We start from the raw sequence: 18,410 nt of genomic DNA, 5'->3' as shown, positions 1-18,410 counted from the left end.
GCTCCCATGGCGGACAAAGCAGCATGAAGAAAACATAAATAATTGCAGATTAGAGAAACAGAAGGCAAAGTGGGTGTAGATGGCTTTGATAAAAAAGGGTTAAGGAGAATAGAAGGTCAGCTCATTATTAAGAAAAAAAAGGAGGCAGTTAAAATTAGATATGGTCTTTGTAATTAAAGAAAACACACACAGATTTTTATTTTAACAGTTTCCTATTTGGCCAGATAGTTTAGTGACTTGCAATGGTGTAGTTTGTTTTGTATTTATTTAGAAAACATTTTAAGAAATATTCATGTTTGGATACACACACACACATGCACACACACAATTTAATTATTAGAGGAAATGTTGAAATGATAGAGGTTTTGTGTTAATTTTCCCAGTGTGTAAAACACTCTTTTAAAAAAGATAATACCACCTTTACAGAATCAAGTTACTCATTGTAGCCAGCTTGTCAGGTTTTTATAGCCTGAGAGTCCAATTTCACTGTGCCTCCAAACAACCATTAGTCAATATATTTGCATAAGCCAGTAGTATCCCCTTCATATTAGATTCATGTTAAATTTGGGACTCTTCGCTCTATTAAATATCTGGCTAAGTGTGTGTCATTGTTTAGCATTACATAAATTATGTACAAGAATATTAAATACATACACAAAATACGTAAAAGAGCCAATGTTGAAGTAGTGTGTTTTGGCAACTGACAACATAGTTTGTTGTGTATTTTTTAAAAATATGCTATATGATAAGTGATTACATTAGCTTCATAGATGTGAAATGTGATTTTCCACAGCTTTCACTTTTTGACTACAAACCATGAAATATCCTGAAGTGGTAACAGAGGACTAACTTGGCACTTACTTTATTTGTATCAGAAAAAAGTCCTCAAAAGTCTTGAAAACAAAGTAAGGATCTTTTTTGTTTGTTTAGGAAGAAAAAAAGACGGATAAAGGAAATTCTGATCTTAGAGGTATTCATCCAATAGCATAAAATGGGTGAAAGTATCAAAACATACTTCCTATCTCATTCTATATCTGAAGCATAAAACTCACATATCAACTCAATTACTACACAAACACAGAAAAATAAAATCCAGAAAGCAAATCCAAGTGATAAATTACTGTATAGTTCTCTGTTGAAGGACAATTTAAAAGGTAACTATGCAATGCGGCATAAATAATTCAAAAATAATATATTCTTCTCACAATTATTTTTCCTGTTGAAGAAAGACAAAATATTTCTGTACTGTAAGAATATTTTTTTCACATAGATAGCTGGCGTAACTGTATTAATCACTTTAATAGTGCCTGGGAGATTTTACCACCTCTCCACGGACGCCAGAAATTCTTATCCAGCTTGCCTCAGGCTAGCAAAAAGTTGCCCAGGGTCAGGGCCGTATGTAAATAAACCATTTCCAGAAGAAACGTGCCACAAAATAACATGATGTTATTTGTCTACTAATTCTCTGAATTTTATTGGGTTAATAGAGGGTACAAGGTAAATCCTACCTTGGCACATACACGATTATTTAAATTGTACTTTTCCTGGAATCATGGACAAAAGGGACTAATATATAGTTTAGCTAGGTTAGAGCTTTTTAATTCTAATTGCACAGTAGAATCTTCCAGGTAGGTTTGGTGTTTTAAAGTTTTTTATTTAAATTCCAGTTAACACACAGTCTAACTGTAGTTTCAGGTGCACAATATAGTGATTCAATGCTTCCATACATCCTCTGGTGCTCATCACAAGTGCACTCTTAATCCCCATCAGCTATTTTACCTGTTCCGTCTCATCTCCCCTCTGGTAACCATCACTTTGTTCTCTATAGTTAACAATCTATTTCTTGGTTTGTCTCCCTCTCTTTTTTTCCCCTCGCTCGTTTGTGTTGTTTCATAAATTTCACATATGAGTGAAATTATATGGTATTTGTCTTCTCTGATTAACTTATTTTGCTTAGCATAATACTCTCTAGTTACATCCATGCCATTGGAAATGACAAGATTTCATTTTTTTTATGGCTGAGTAATAGTCCATTGATACATATACCACATCTTTATCCATTCATCAGCTGATGGACACTGTTGGGCTGTTTCTATAATCTGGCTATTGTAGATAATATTGCTATAAACATAGGAATACATGTATCCCTTTGAATATGTATTTTTGTATCCTTTGGGTAAATACCTAGTAGTGCTGTTGCTGGATTGCAGGGTAGTTCTATTTTTAACTTTTTGAGGAACCTCCATACTGTTTTCCAGAGTGGATGCACCAGTTTGCATTCCCACCAACAGTGCAAGAGGGTTTCCCTTTCTTGGCATCCTTGCCAACACCTGTTGTTTCTTGTGTTATTGATTTTAACGATTCTGATAGATGTGAGGTGATATCTCATTGTAGTTTTGATATGCATTCCCCTGATGATAGGTGATGTTGAGCATCTTTTCATGAGTCTCTTGGCCATCTGTATACCTTCTTTGGAAAAATGTCTATTCAGGTCTTTGCCCACTTTATTTATTTTTAAATGTTTTTAATGTTTATTTATTTTTGAGAAAGAGAGAGAGACAGAGCGCAAGCAGGGGAGGAACAGAGAGAGAGAGGGAGGCAGAGAATCTGAAGCAGGCTCCAGGCTCTGAGCTGCCCAATGTGGGGCTCGAAGTCATGAACGTGAGATAATGACATGAGCCGAAGTTGGACGCTTAACCAACTGAGCCACCCAGGTGCCCCTTTGCCCGTTTTATAACTGGATTATTTGTTTTGGGGGTGTTGAGTTTTATAAGTTCTTTATATATTTTGGATACAAACCCTTTATCAGATATGTCATTTTAAAATATCTTCTCCCATTCCATAGGTTGCCTTTTAGTTTTGTTGATTATTTCCTTAGCTGTGCAGAAGCTTTTTATCTTGATAAGGTCCCAAGACACAACAGCAGACCATACACAACACATACCAGAGACACTCGCTAAAGCACCAGCTTCTGAGTGCTCCTGGACCTCTTCTTAAAGCCATTACCTTCAGGAGCGGGAGACATAACTGGCTTTTCAGCACATAGAAGAAGGCAGGGAGCTATAAAACACACACACACACACACACACACACACACACACAACCCTTAGATTTATTCCTAACCAACACAATCATAATCTCTAAGAATAGGATCTGTGTATTGGTATTTTTTTTAAAGTTCCAAGGGATGCCAATGAAAACTTCGTTTTGAGAACACTGAATTCTAGTCTAATTCCCTTTTCTCGATTTGAGTCTCCTTTACATGTTTTTGTCAATATAAACTTGAAAACCACTAGTTATTTCATATCCATTACACAATTCCATCTGTGGAAAACTTGGTTAAAAAATATTTGTGTGAATTATACACAATGACCACTCAGAATGTGAAAGTACTTAAGGTATTTGAGGAAAACTAGAGTGGATCCCTCATTTTTATTCGCTTTTCCTTGCTTTTTTTCTATATATCATGGTTTCTTGGATCATCATTTTATGGCTTACATTTTTAAATGCAGACAAAATAAAATCACATGGAGAGGCTTTATTAAACCAAGTATATCTGCCTATGTCTCAAGGTTTGGACATATATAGTTTGAAAAACTGGAAAAACTTGTTAGTTGAATTAGCTCATGTGGATGTTATTTGTGAATGAATATCTTTTGCATATGCTTTGCAATATTTTGAAGAAAGGACCTAAGGTTCTGAAAGTTGTTTTGACTTGGTCAAGCTAGTGCCTAGAAGGATCTGAATCCACTCATTTTGATTTCAAAAATCTAAGTTTTTTCTATAACCTCAGTGTCTTTCTCACTGGGCATGGTGGTCAAGCATATCTGAATCTCTTAGTTGTATTATACTTGGAGACAAATACACAAACAACCATTATTTCCCTTTCTGGGAAATTCAAATAAAAAATTAAAATATTGAGATATTGGTATATGATATTTGGCCCTGCTCCTTCATGCCAGTGATGATGATTTGACACCAAGAATGGAAATTATAGTAAACGTTCTTGTTCTACTTTTTCACCTCAGATATTTTATATATTTATTATTCCAAACACATTCTCCCATTGGATCTCAATCCTCTACTTTTCCTGAGGTGTCAATGAGTTTGTGTGTATAAAGAATTAATACAAAAAGCCTGAAAGTTGGTTTTGTTATACACGCAAAGGAAATGTTTAATAGTAGCATAATTACTATGGAATTCACGAGAATGTAGCTGTCTCCATGTTAATAAAGTTACTGATTCAAAAGAATCTAATTATAGAAAGTAAGAAGTCATATTTTTGGGGGGAGTTGAAATCACTTTTATTTCCATGCACACCTAAGAATACACACTTGGAGAGACAGATCTTAATTTCTCTTTCCTGCGCTACCTTTCCAACTCAAACACATAAGGCTTTGCCCAATTCTCTTTTCAGTTAAACTCTGAGGACGGTACATGAGTAGATGGGGCACAAAAGTTCTCTTCTGTTGCTTCTGCTCAGAACCGGGGAGAAGGTGTCCTTTTTCCACCCCTGAAAGCCCAGGAATTGTTTAACAGTATTTTTGCCATTCGGGTTGCATAGTTCATAAATCTCTTTAATGCCCAAATTACATTACATTTAATGAAATTTTACTCCTAATTCATTTGATTTAGCTACTTGCTTGCCTCTAATTTGTGGCTCAGAGCATTTCAGCAATTTTGTCTGAAGTGGTGTTGGATTGTTTTAAATATGTGAATACTGAAGTTCTGTCATCCTGTTAAAACTCATTTTTGAAATGAAAGCTCATGTCTCTTTATATCATCAGCATGAAGCTTGAAATTAAAACAATATTTTCAGGTTTTGACTTCTTTTATCTTTTGGATTTTAGCAATAGAGTTTTGGGGTTCAGGAAAGTACTGTGTTTTGAGCTATATCCTGGTATAAATAAGAGAGATCTCCAAATACAAGTAAGGAGAACTCTGAGACTAAGACACTTAAAAAGGATGAGTGTCACCCTGATTTGAGGATGAATAATTTATGAGAATAACCAGAGGTAACTTTGTACTAAGATTATTTTCTTTTACAAATGTGGAAAATTAGCAAATTTCTGGCGCTCGAGAGTGTGGCTCCCACATAATTTTCATTACTGCTGCAGGAGATTCTCTGTTGAGTTGGAAGTAGAGCTATGAAAATAGGTTTTCTGCTTTAACTATATGGTGAAGATAGTTCAAGTTGAAACAGGGCTGCAAATGCAATTTCCTAAGTACATAGTGGTTTAAATAGGCTTTCGAGATTGGTATCTCAATCAGAACTTAATTGAATATGATTTTAGGAGGAAATTTATGATGTAAACCATTTATAAATAGTTATTTCCATACAGCTTTCACAACACGAAAAAACAATTCATAGAGTAGACGAGTAAACATTAATAAATTTTAAGTAGAAAAAGTTACCAAAGTGGTTATATCATGATTCCAGGTTTAGGTCTTTCCAAGTCCCCAGTGACTATGGTACAATGAAACCTAATTTCAGTTAGCGCCTATTAATAGAAGCTGTTTAACTAACTTTATTTCTATCCTCCACTTTCAACAAAACAATTCTACTCCTGTTAATAATAGTGCCTACAATTTACTGGGCACTTACTATATGCATGGACAAGCCAGTGTGCGTTACATGTGTGAAGGCATTCAATATAACAATGCAATAAGGAGGCAGGGACAATGATGATTATCACCTGATTTAGGAGGAAACTGGGACAAACAAATTCCCTAAGATCATGCACTTTGACATGGCTGAACTAGGATCTGAATCCTGTTCGGATGCCAAAGTCTGTAGCCCAAACCACAGGGTGAACTGTTAAGAGCCTGGCAGTGAAATCACAATGAAAGAGGTGAAGTGATGCTGGTAGAGGGCTTTTCCAATGATTTTTGTCTTTACTGAGAAAATTATGCATATTTAAACCCATGGGCCAAATAGTAGGTTGTCACACATTAGCATACAAACACATATGGTTTCTTTTCATAAAAGAAAATAACACCTCAAACAAGTGCAGTAGATTTTAGGTTAGAAGGACCCTCAATTAATGCTAACTCACAAAAATGACACCTTACTATACTAATTTGAGGAGTAAACCAATAAATAAATTTGAGATGGCTGGTTTATTTGAGTGGCATTTTCTTTAAGCTTGATTTAGATTTAATTTTAAATCTTCTGGAATTGAGAATGAATATTACATTTAAATGCAATGTGTTGGACTCTCCTTTTATGCCCCGCTCTCAGTCCCCCAACTTTTCCTTTAAAGCACTGGCTGTAAGTATTTGCCCCAAAAAGCTGTGTGTGTGTGCCCCAAAAAGTATGTGCCCCAAAAAGCATGCACACTTCTATAAATTCAAACTTGCTGTTGTTGCCTCTGCCAAAAATGTCATTTGCCTTCCTTAATCTACATTTCCAATATTTCCTTTTCTATGCAGACCTTCCCCACTTGAGTGAGCATGCGCTTGACCTACAGTGCTTTATTCATATCTGTAACCTAGTAAATGGAGATGCGTCTCTAATACAACATAATGAGATAATTTAATTCTCTGAGCTTTTCCATGCCATTGTCTTTATTTTTATAAAACAGTAAATAGTTTTCCTTATTTCATCTTTGTATGCTTTCTAAAAGTCACATATATTTCTAGTACGATTATAACAACCACAGTGCCATATACATAAATACAGTGCATATAAGCCCTACATTTCCACTTTGCTTCCCAAATCCTCAAAATGTATAAACACCAAAATATCTTTTTCCTTTCTTGGTCATCTGTGAACACCTCAAGGGCAGACCGAATCCCTTCTGTAGTCCCCAGTAGTATTTGGAGCAGTGAATCGCATTCAGTGGCTGCTCAGTCAATGAATTAAATTAATAAATGAGTTAGTGAGAATCCTGAAAATACAGAAATATTAATTGAACTGTTTTATACTTTTAAGATAGACTGTTTCCAATGAAAATGTAAACAAGGTATGAAGGAAGTGTGTATTTTGAGACCATCCACTCATTAGTCATTTGGTTACTCTGTTAAAGGAAACATATTTCAGGGTCAGTATGTCTTCCCATGGACTCTACTTCTCAAACTTGTAATATGGACAGGAGCTCAGTTTTGGACATCTCAGATTTAACATCTCTAACTGATGATCTTATTCCAAACCTACTCATTCTTCAGTCTTCTCATCTCTATTATTAGTAACTCCCATTTCACACTTCCTTGCTCATGCCCCAGACCTTCAGCCCTTGCCAGCTGTTCCCTCTCTTCTACCTGCATCTGATGTGTCCACAGATACACCCACCTCTAACCCCTTTATCACCTAGCACCTGGATCATTGTGAAGGTGTTCTAACTTGATTTCTTGCTTCCTGCCTACTCCCTTACAGCTGTCAAGGTGGTCCTGTGAGCACCTATCTCAGACCAGATCACTTCTCTGTGTATACCATCCGAATTCTTCCTATGTCATGTAGAGTAAAATAATAAAAGATCTTTTGATAATTTATAATCCTGCGTGATGGGGTCCTGGCTTCTCCGCTCTGACTGCCTTCCCTCCCGTGCTCACTTTCACTCACTTGTCCTCAGCCGCTCTGGCCCTCTTGCTATTTCTGAGATGTTGCAGGAACACTTCTGCCTCAGGATCTTTGCATTGCTCTTCCTTCTTCTTGGAATCCTCTTCTTCTGGAGATCCATAGATCTTGTTTTCTTATCTCCTTCAAATGTTACCTTCTTTTTAAGGCTTTGACCAACAACCCGATTTTAAATTGCACCGTACCCCCTCAACATATAAATACTTCCTAACCTCTTTCCTGCTTTGTTTTTCTCCATGACACGTATCACAATCTGATGTATCATGTAATTTATTGAGCATATAATTATTAGGTTGTCAGCCCCCTAGGGCCTGGGACTTTGTTGCCCAATTTGCTCATTGCTAATCTCCGTGTCTAGAACAGTGCCTGCAACCAATATTTGTTGAAAATATGACTTAACAAGGAATGTGTTTGGGAGTACAAAAATATATGAAAAACAATACTGCCAAACAAATTTAACTGAGACAAAAATTATGAGCAGGTCGGTTGTTCTCTCACAAAAGCACTACTTTTCCAGTGAGATTAAGGATTAAGAGAGAGGGCTTCAAGATTCTTTGCACTGAGAAAAATGATGAAACGGTTAAAACATTTATTCTCTAAATGTGACATGCTCTAGGAGCTACACATCACTTCAGCTCATGTTTACACATTATGCTACTATAACTGCTTAAAATGTAGGGATTTTTAATTGAATTTTATGGCTGGCCTACATTGTTGATAGTAATTTTTATGTTATAGCTTATGAGTTTAGTCATAGAAGGATATAGAGAAATTTCCATTGATGTAATAAAATATCTATAAAAACAAAATGGTGTTTCCTTAGTAGGTAGCTATTTTATGTATCTCTAAATCTCTGAGCATTCAATTATAAAAATTCATTTTGAGAAAGAATATTTAGTAAATTAAATAACTTTCTTTAAAACAATAAGACTCAATGATATAGTCCCATGTATTTTACATAGAATAGATATTTTTAATAAACTATTTTGTATTTTCAAATTACCACAGTAATATATTGACAGGTAGGAACCCAAAACTTACCCCAAATTTCCTTATTCGTGCTATTCATAGTCAAGCAGATTATTTATTATAACCCATGGCGTTTTAAAATATATTTACTATTTATGCTTTATCAATTGGATTTCATTTAGCGTTCCAAGAGAGTTATGAAAAGTTATAGTTATATTGTTTCATATTGTTGTCTTTGTAAAAACAATTTTATTTTAATTTGGTGAAGCCACTTAACATCAGATTTACCCTGTTTAATTTTTAAATGTACAATACAGTATTGTTGAGTGTAGGTACAATTTTGTACAGGAGATCTCTCGGCCTTATTCATCTTGCTTAACTAAAACTTTATGCCCATTGATTAGCAACTCCTTATTTCCTCCTCACCCCAGCTAAGTGAAATAAGTCAGATCAGAAAGACAAATACTGTACTACATCATTCCACGTGTATGAGATATCGAAAATAGTCAAATTTAAGTTATTATATTTTATTAAGCTTTTGTTTTTAATGGTCAAATAGGTTTTTAGTTGGAAATTATATTATTGACCTATACTTAAAGTATTCAAGTAACTAAATGAAGTTTTCAAGATGCTATTTTTCTTAGGAACATTTAGATTTTATTTTTTCTTTTTTTTTATTTTTTTTTATTTTTAAAATTTTTTTTTTTCAACGTTTATTTATTTTTGGGACAGAGAGAGAGACAGAGCATGAACGGGGGAGGGCCAGAGAGAGAGGGAGACACAGAATGGGAAACAGGCTCCAGGCTCTGAGCCATCAGCCCAGAGCCTGACGCGGGGCTCGAACTCACGGACCGCGAGATCGTGACCTGGCTGAAGTCGGACGCTTAACCGACTGCGCCACCCAGGCGCCCCTAGATTTTATTTTTTCAAAAAGCATATGCATTAATCAAATTTAATGTGAACTCAAACTGATTCTTTTCCATAGTTAGTAATAGTTATTCAAGATATTTTACTTATTTTACCATGGGAAACGGTGATGAAAAATGGGAATGTTCCATTATTATTGACCTTTAAAATCTCTTAAGTTAAGGATTATGAATACTTTTGGCTGAAAGCATACATAATCCTGCTATTTTCTTTTTCTTCTATATATTCCCTCTCAACAGCACTTTCTTGAATTTTAAAATGGATAACATTCATTTGACATTTTGCAGTCTAAAAATTAAATTTTCATGCTTGCTTTGAATGCATCTGGGAACCTAGAAATGAAATTTTGATAGAAATAAAAATGCCACTGGGAATATTATTGATTACCTGGAATGTGTGGTTTTCGTTTGCCAATTAAAACATATTAGCCAAGTCGTCTGGAAGTGAATTGGTGTCTATTTTTTCAATCATTGATATAATAGATAATTTACATCAGTTGTTTATAACAGCTTTCAGATGATCTTAAAATATTAGAATATAAAAGGTCTCACTAATTTTGTAGAATTTAGACAATTCGAGAAACATTTTCAGAGTGTTTAATACCTCTGAATTCTAAAACGAGTAGTCACAAAAGATTGGTCACAAAAGATTGGTTTGAACCTTTATACTATCTTTAATAAAAGGGTATTCCTCTCCTTTGTTAATTGCTAATTTAAAAATAAGAATAATTTTTTATATTGTCTCAACTTAATTCCTGACTTTTGTCAATCCAACATTATATTTAGATCCTCTGCTAGAAACGGATCTGTAAATATGGAGAACAAACTGACTGTTGCCATAGGGGTGGGGGAATGGGAGGAACAGGCTTCCAGTTATGGAATGAAAAGTCATGGGGACGAAAGGTCTAGCATGGGAATAGAGTCAGTGGTACTGCAACAGTGTTGTCTGGTGACAGGTGGCAGCTACAGTTGTGGTGAGTTTAACATAATGCATAGAGTTATCGAATCATTATGGAATATGCCTGACACTAATGTAACATTGGATATCAACTATACTTAAATAAATAAAACTCTTTAAAAATAAAATACCTGCTAATTTTTCCTATCATTCTATGGTGATTTGTTCTTATTCATTACTATTGTGCACTATTGTTACTGAAACTCTGAACTCTCAGGTGGCTAGCTCCCAAGCAATTCATTTGTTGCTAAATTCTATTGATGGTTCCTAAACTTCAAAGCATCATGCAAATGTTAATTATAATTCACTGCCTTCATTCTTTTTATTTTTTTAAAATGTGTATTTATTTTTGAGAGAGAGAGAGACAGAGAGAGAAAGAGAGAGAGGGAGAGAGAGAACAAGTGGGGGAGGGGCAGAGAGAGAGGGAGGAACAGAACGTGAAGCAGGCTCCAGGCTCTGAGCTGTCAGCACAGAGCCCGACGCGGGGCTTGAACCCACGAACTGTGAGATCATGACCTGAGCTGAAGTCAGAGGGCTTCACTGACTGAACCACTTAGGTGCCCCTCATGGCCTTCATTCTGAATGCCAGTTCACTGAATGGCTGTTCTGGCCCCTGTACCTGGCAAGCCTAGGCAATGCAGAGACTTAAAGTGGAGACTTTACCTTTAAGGAACTTAAGGAACCCCTTGGAGCGATACTGCATTTTTCCTTGGTAAGATTGAGATGGTCAAGTTCTACTTGGATTTTTAGAACTTTCTAGTTTGAAATTTTAATCCCTTTTAATATTCATGGTGTATTCACTATTTTTCTATTTGTTTTGAAATCTCCTTTTAGGTCTAATATTTCTTAGGGAGGGCCATACTTTCCTTTTTACAATTTTATAAACTCCAAATTGACATGGTATAATTGTCCCTTATTTTCAGGCTCCTCCCCTTCCTCCTCTTCCTCATATCAGTTTTATGACAGGTACTTTGTTTATGCTTATTAACTACTCCGAGTGCTAATTTGGTACTTATCCTCCATTATTGGTACATTACACATGACAGACCGAGGTCACACTGCTTCCTGAATATTTTGTCCCTGTCTCATTTCTGTCTGACCTCAACACCTATGATCTCAACCTTGACATTTCTACTTAATAATAATAGCTCTCTTTATTAATTACCTAGTTCTATGTATTTTTGTGCTTCATGTACATCATCTCATTTAATTGTGTGCTTGCCCTTGAATAGGTGTTACTCCCACTTTCCAGACGAAGTGTCTGAGGTACAGGATGAGTCTCTATGCTCAGGATGACAAAGGCGATATTTAAAGCCACCTGTAACTTTTACCAACTTCCATGCTCTGTCACCTCACAATGAATACTAACTAGTTATTCCTTGCGAGGTAAAATTAAGTATAGGGAAAAGAGTTCCCTTTCTTATTCCTACCTTTAAAAAAAATTCAGTTGTTGGAGCGCCTGGGTGACTCAGTCTGTTGAGCGTCTGACTTCGGCTCAGGTCATGATTGGTTTGTGAGTTTGAGCCCTGCATCCGGCTCACTGCTGTAGGCACAGAGCCCACTTTGGATCCTCTGTCCCTCTCTTTCTGGGCCTACCTTGCTTGCACGCTCTCAAAAATGAATAAGCGCTTAAAAAAATTCAGTTGTTGGCATGGAAGTAATGAGTTTTCTATAAGAAATTTTAAAGCAGGTGTTCTAATCTTGTTCTTATGGTCTGAAGTCATATTAGGATATTATTTGACTTGCTAAGGTACTACATACCCAGATGTCCTAAAATGTCCTAAAGTGTTATCAGATGTAGCAGCAGTGTGGTCCCAGGACCCATGGAAAGGAGGGCTCTCAAAATACTTTCGGGGAGTCCAAGAGGTCAAAATATTTTGCATAATGATACTGAGACCTTACTTACCTTTAAAAAACCTCATTCTCTCATGAGTGTACTGCAGCTTTTGAAGGCTACATGTTTTGTGACATTGCAACAGACTGAATGTTAGAAGTGGATATGGAAATCCAAATGACTTCTTAAGACACACTTGGAAACTGAGGGTTGATGGGGGGTGGGAGGGAGGGGAGGGTGGGTGATGGGTATTGAGGAGGGCACCTTTTGGGATGAGCACTGGGTATTGTATGGAAACCAATTTGACAATAAATTTCATATATTGAAATAAATAAATAAATAAATAAATGTTCAGTGAAAAAAAAAGACACACTTGAAGAATTTTGTAAAGTGTGTATTTTTTCGAAAATATTTATTTCTTATTAAAATATGGTACTTATGCTAATATGCGATGGATTTGTGGTTGTAGTTATTTTTAATTAACAAATATTTTTATTCCTAATTTTCTTCTCTAATATAGTAAATATTGACATGGAACCAATGTGTGTAGAGACATCCTGAAACCAGTGTGTTTGAGAAACACTGCCATATAAAGCTATATGTTACAAATAAGACCCTTGATTTTTATTTTTACGTTTTAAGCTTTTTAAAGATGTTTATTTCATTATTTTTGAGGGAGACAGAGCGCGAGTGGCGAAGGGGCAGAGAGAGAGGGAGACAGAGAATCCCAAGCAGGCTCCATGCTGGTTCTGTCAGCACCGAGCCCGATGAAGGGCTTGAACTCATTAACTGTGAGATCATGACCTGAGCCAAAATCAAGAGTCAGACAAGAGTCATCCAGATGCCCTTGATTTTTAGAACCTGTGTTCAGAAACCTTGATCTATTTACGACAAGTCTTCTCCAGAGTTTTCATGAAAAATGCTTGTAGTCAGTGATGGTAGTGAGGAGAATGAAGAAGTTTCAAATGAGAATCTTGTGAATCAATATGACAGTCTCAGGAAGGTTGACAATGAAGATGGATGAAAACTTATTTTCAAAGTCTCTGTTGATTTTTAAATGATTATTATTTATCTCCATTTTTATCTTTTCTTGTTTTTGTAAATAAAACTTTAGTTCTGTCAGATGTCTTTGGTAAAATTTTTGTATGCATATCACTCATTCAGTTAGCATTTAGGGAGAGTAGTCTCGCCAGTAGACTGGTGAATTCCAAAGAGAGTATGAACACATAGTCATGAATTTTATTCTGAACTGTATAGCAAATGATGGAGCTAAGATTCAGGTCTATAGCCCAACCAATGAGGCCAGTTTCTATATTTATCTATCAAACTTTAATTATTTGGAACTGAGAAGTATAGTCCAACAAACACATATTGAACATGTATTATGCACAAAGAATTCCCATCTCTCTAGTCAAAGCAAGGTTTAACTTCATTAAGACATTTCTCCTCTCTAAATATTTTAAAACACAGGTACGACTTTAATGCTAAAACACAAGAGAACCATTTTCCTTTGACCCTCTTCATAGATTCATGTAGGAATATGGCATTGAGTGATATTAAAGTTTCGTGTGTGTTTATAAAAGGTTTTCTTTCTCTTTTTGATATAAGATGTTTAAAGTGTACTGTGTAGCTTGTGAACCCAAGAATACTTTATGTTTTTTAATCTGAAGAACAGCCATAATGTTTTTTTTAATATTAATTTGCACCTCTTTAGATTTCCACAGAGGACATTTCTAAAATTTATGTGTAGCATAAACACTTCTTTTAGTTAATTGTAGAAGTTTAACACTGACTATATTTACAGCCCCGTAGGTATAGTTGAAAATTTACATATTAAACAGAGATGCTCTCTGGCATGGTTTAAGAAAATGATCTGTGTTCTTAATTACACCTTTAGCATAAATGTGTGAATGTCATTTACTGAAATGTAAAGAAGAAATCTATGATGATGAAGATAATGATGATGATAATATAAAACATTAATTATATTAAGTTGGCAAATTTTGTGGTTTTTTTAGTATATGATCAATTTATATTTAATGAGACTATGAGTTGAAGTTTATTTCAATATGATGAAAATTCTAGACTTATAATTAGTTTCATAGCTATTTTATGTCTTTTAGGTGAATGAAAACTTCCATCTCAATGAATTTCAAAGCTAAATTTCCAAACTAAATTAAGGAAGTATGTAACTATGTTTATACTTTTCATAGTAATTGATTTTATTCCTAGAGTCAGATTTCTAGTATACAGAATGAGTGCATCATTTGACTTAATGAAAATGAGTTGGTTGTTCATTTACTACGTGTGACAAAATTACATTTCCCTATTTTTAATGTTTTTAAATGTTTATTTATTTCTGAGAGAGCAAACAGGAAAGGGGTAGAGAGAGACGGAGATACAGAATCTGAAGCAGACTTCAGGCTCTGAGCTGTCGGCACAGAGCCCAGCGCAGGGCCCGAACCCACAAACTGCAAGATCATTACCTGAGCCGAAGTCGGACGCTTAACTGTCCAAGCCACCACGCGCCCCAACGTTTCCTATTTTTAAAAGACAGTCTATCAAAAGCTGTTAAGAGAGAATCTCCTACGATATTTCAAGCATAGGAATAATAATTATCAATATTTCCCAATTAATATTTGTCCTTTCCTTAAGCAGTTTTAAAGATACTTAAAACATAGTCCAAAATTAGAGTTGACAATTGCAAATACAAACCAACCAACACAGTAATAAAATCAATACTTACATTTCCCTTGAGGCCACTACTTACTGTTTGCCGCACCATTTCCTTAATGGAATGGCAGTTATGTTTGCAGAAACCTTGTAACTACCATTTTTATGTTTTAACTAAAAGCAGCTTTCTTGAAGAAGTATGATAAAGAAATTCTTGAGCTGCTGTTAAAAATTGTCATAACCATTTAATAGTTAATAGGAGTGCAGAGAAAGCAACCTTTCTCTTTAAAATCTTTTCCAGATAAACATTGTAGCCTTTCATATGAGGTGCTGTTTTTCTGATAATGGCAATATGTCTTTTATGTGTTCATTATGATGGACATTGACTTCATATTTAAACATCTCGCTACACTTAAACAACTCACCCAGTTTAAATGGACATATACAATTACTAGGGTGCTTTTCATTTCGGGCTGATTTTGAAAGTGTACTGTCAAAAATGTAAAAACTGGAGGGAAGTAAGGGAAATTAGCAGTTTTACTCTGCATATTAAGATTAATTTCAAAATCTAATTGACAAAATGTCTTACTAGCTATTCAGTTGATTTTTCTTCTTATTGTTTTGACGGGATAGTAATTCCCTTTTTTAGTCATTATTTTGCATTTCTTCTGAAATTATCTAATATTGATATAGCGTTTTAATGCCAATTCTTTTAACAGATTTACATTTTTATAGGCTTCAATCTAAGTTAGAAATTAATTTATCTCCACATTTGCTTCTGATCTTTTTCTTAAAGATAATAATAGTCTAAGAATCATTCAGGGTGGAACAGTGCATTTTACCTGCCGGAGGAATTTATGCATGGTCAAACTTTGTTTTTGAGAGTAATTGTACAGACTAAAATAGAGAAGTCGCGTGAACAGAATTCATGGCCCTTTTTAGAGACCACGTTTTGAAACAGGATATTGAAAATGAAGTCCATTGGCCAGCTTCGGTGTTTTTCCATGATGATGTCAGCAGCTGTGTCGCGTGATAAAGCTGCAATATTTTCATGACAAAGAAAAATTCATATCCACATCTTTAATAAATGAAGGAGAAAAAAAAAACGTCGTCCATACTGGATTCATATATTCCCATCAGAACCTTTGTAGCGTCTCTCAACTGTAAATATTGAGAGTAAGATCAGAATGAAAGGGGTGTTGCATCAAAATTAATCGCTGAAGTTATTACTTACGGTGTCACTTGTTTCCCATATTCAGGCTTTCCACACAAAGCTTTGAAGAGCCCTACAGGACCAACCAAATGTAATTGATACAGAATCATTGCCACACAACAGCTGCACTAACAGGGTGCTGCAGCTTTTACTTTAATCTACCTTTCTTTCTGAGAGTTTATTATGTTTTTGAATTTATTCTTTTGTAGATCCGGGAGCTATCTTTTTTATGGAAATTAATCTTTTTAGAAGATTTGTACTCTCTTTTTCAAACACTAATACATTCATTCAAGTATCCTATTATTCAGATCCAGCTGGCTTTTATCTGGTGATATTTACTTCAAAAAGCCAAGTTAAATGGTATCATAGATTAATTCTCAGGGCACAGGAAAGCTTTTTTAGAGAAAAACATGATTTGGTAATTACTTGAAATATCATAATAAAAATCACAGAAAATGTCAAAAATGTATTGTATAATCTGTCATAATAGGAAGCTTCAAGAAGTTGTTTCATTAGAAATGTGGTATTCTGAGTCCCTCGTAAGTTTTCATTTCAGTCAAACATGATATAACTCGAAAGTTTGCTTTGGGTTCTAATAAACTGTATTATGAATTTTAGGTTTATATTGTTTGTTCACACAAAGCAGTGAAACTTCAAAAGGGACATTATCCACTGCTATCTCTTACATAAATCAAACTGGAAATAAGACACATTTTACAATTCAATTTAAGATCCCACTGAGACAATAATGTTGCAAGCTGTGCATTTTGCAAAGTAATATAGTAATGTCTAGTTTGCATTTTTGAAAAACCAAATTAATCACACTTTATTGAATATGTTGGAGCAAACCTAAAATTCATCTATTATTAAAAACTTGTGCAACAAACACAAACTATATTTTATACATAAAGGACAAACTCATTTATTCATTAGGATAAAACACTTGGAGTTTGCATTTTGTAACTATGAAAGAAATGACATTTGCTTATGGGGGCTGTTTTGAATTTTTCAAAGCAGTCTATACATAGTAAGCTGTTTGAAAATTTATCTTAGCATATTAAATTATATCAAGTTTCAAGGCATTCAGATGATAATAGAAGTTAACTTGAAAACTTTGGGGGTAAGAAAACAAAAATTGTTAAAGTAAATGATATACTTTAAAAAGACATCTCATATGAATCAGAGTATCGCTTTGTGTCTTACTTTACATGTGCGCACCTTAACATAATATAAACTTTTTCTGGTTTTGATGAGAAAAATAAAACCCTCCCCAGGCAAAATAAAAGCTTATCATGTCCTACAATTTTATCAGCCTAAAGAAAGTAAGTAATTTTTGTATGCGTTCATTTGGATATACAATTCCAATAAGACATTATGTATTGTATTGGGAATCAAATTTTTGTAGCATCATCTAGATATTATAGCCTACATGATGTATATTATATATGGTTATTTTTGAGGAAGTGTAGTAAGTCTAAGCACTGTGAATAGTGAGGAAAAGCGAAGGAGAGCAAAAATATTGGCTAAGTTTGGATGTTTATTTTACTGGTGCATATTTTTCAATGTCAGGATAGTAAACACTGTTTTGCTCTCTGCTTACATATATAATATTCTGTATGATAACCGTTATTTGAAGTGCTACAGAACAGTAATATACACTCTGCCCAGAATAGAAATAGCAATATTAAAACACATTTCCAGATTTAATTTTTCAATAAAATATTAAAGCCAAACTTGTCCTATCTCATAAACCTTATTATCAAATCATGAATTTGGTGGAATATTTCCTTCTTGCCTTTTCTAATTGTGTCACTCAGGGAGGGTCGAAAAAGATCTATCAACTCTGAACCTACTGAAAATTCTCCTGCTTTTCTATTAAGAACCTACCTTGCTGACTCATATCCACTGGTGAGCTGTGTCCTATGTCACGAAAGAGCAATTTGTATCTCTTCACGTGAAGACTTCCATACAAGACTCACATGGTTTTCCTTTTATTGGGGAAAAATATTGGGTGCATATATAAGAGGAATTGGTTTAAAAGCCACAGGGTTCAGATATAGGGAAGAGTATGCAGTTATGTCCTCACTCAGCATAACTGTTTTTTCATGTCTGGCTCTGGAAACCAATTTGTTCCTCAATCATCATCTTAGGAAACTCTAATGATAGAGAACACAAGATTTTTTTTTTCTATTTTATCAATTTTCCAGTGGCATGAAATATGAGAATCAGGATTCCTGCCCTGGTCACATCAATGTCATGTA

At 34.8% G+C, this 18,410-nt stretch overlaps 1 protein-coding gene across 1 annotated transcript in view; it reads left to right on the top strand.

Moving 5' to 3' along the window:
* Nucleotides 1-18,410, top strand: part of DACH1 (dachshund family transcription factor 1) — a 432,347-nt gene that overhangs the window by 266,554 nt on the left and 147,383 nt on the right. The window lies entirely within an intron of this gene.

This window comes from Lynx rufus, unplaced genomic scaffold (assembly GCF_022079265.1).
Source record: "Lynx rufus isolate CCGP_SWC_20201006 ecotype Redwood Valley unplaced genomic scaffold, mLynRuf1.p SCAF_1, whole genome shotgun sequence".
Lineage (NCBI taxonomy): Eukaryota > Metazoa > Chordata > Mammalia > Carnivora > Felidae > Lynx > Lynx rufus.
This window is presented reverse-complemented; position numbering and strand designations above follow the sequence as displayed.